The 936-nt window shown below is 65.7% G+C and overlaps 1 non-coding gene across 1 annotated transcript; it reads right to left on the bottom strand.

The window, feature by feature from the left end:
- Positions 1-317: 317 nt before the first annotated feature.
- On the bottom strand, positions 318-475 carry LOC115035089. The gene has a single exon (XR_003840237.1). It is a non-coding gene; the product is annotated as a 5.8S ribosomal RNA (ribosomal RNA).
- Positions 476-936: the final 461 nt, after the last annotated feature.

The following is a 936-nucleotide window of genomic DNA, read 5'->3' as shown; positions in this document are numbered from 1 at the left end:
AAATTACACGGCAGCTTGCGGTCCGCGCTCCGCCCGTACGGTGACCGCCCGCGTCCGCTTCTCGGAAGCCGGAGAGGTCTCGTGGACTCTCAGCCGGGCCCGGCCGCGCTCTCGCGCGGCGGGCGGACGGGGACGTGCCGTTTGACGACGCGAGAACCCGTGACTGTTTGCCGTCACAACTTGGGCGGACGACCGGAGGCGGCCGCGCGAGCGGCTCTCCCCGGTCGAACCGCCAATCTCGCACCACCGGAGCGGCCGACGGGCGTGCCGTCGGACGCATGCCGGCGGCGCATCGGTCTGGCCGAGTATCCGGTATACGACCCTCAGACAGGCGTGGCCCGGGACCCGCGGGTCACCGAGGCCGCAATGTGCGTTCGACTGGTCGATGTTCGTATAACCTGCGGATTACACGACGACGCGCAGATAGCTGCGGTCTTCATCGATCCACGAGCCAAGTGATCCGCCGCTCGGTGTCGGTTGTTTTTTTGTTTTGTTCGACGAAACTTCTACGGCCACGCGCCGTGCGCGGACGCACGACTGGGCACGTACGGTCTTTCGACGTGTTAACCATCTTTCGGTCGACGCTCGGTCGGGGGTCGCGGCGCGCGGGCGGTCGTCGAGCGAGTCGGCGAGCGCACGCGGCCACGGGGTCGGATGAGGCGCGCGCGAGACCGGCGAGTGTCGCCGGTACCGCGGGCCCGTCTCTAATGATCCTTCCGCAGGTTCACCTACGGAAACCTTGTTACGACTTTTACTTCCTCTAAACGGCCGATTTCGGTCATCTTCGCGATCGCGCGACGACCCAGCCCCCGAGGGGGCCGAATAACGCGCGTCCACTCCGAAGACCTCAATGCGACCGTTCAATCGGTAGTAGCGACGGGCGGTGTGTACAAAGGGCAGGGACGTAATCAACGCGAGCTGATGACTCGCGCTTAC

Source organism: Acyrthosiphon pisum, unplaced genomic scaffold, assembly GCF_005508785.2.
Source record: "Acyrthosiphon pisum isolate AL4f unplaced genomic scaffold, pea_aphid_22Mar2018_4r6ur Scaffold_816;HRSCAF=1275, whole genome shotgun sequence".
Lineage (NCBI taxonomy): Eukaryota > Metazoa > Arthropoda > Insecta > Hemiptera > Aphididae > Acyrthosiphon > Acyrthosiphon pisum.
The sequence above is the reverse complement of the archived record's forward strand: the minus strand, read 5'-3'. Positions and strand labels throughout refer to the sequence as shown.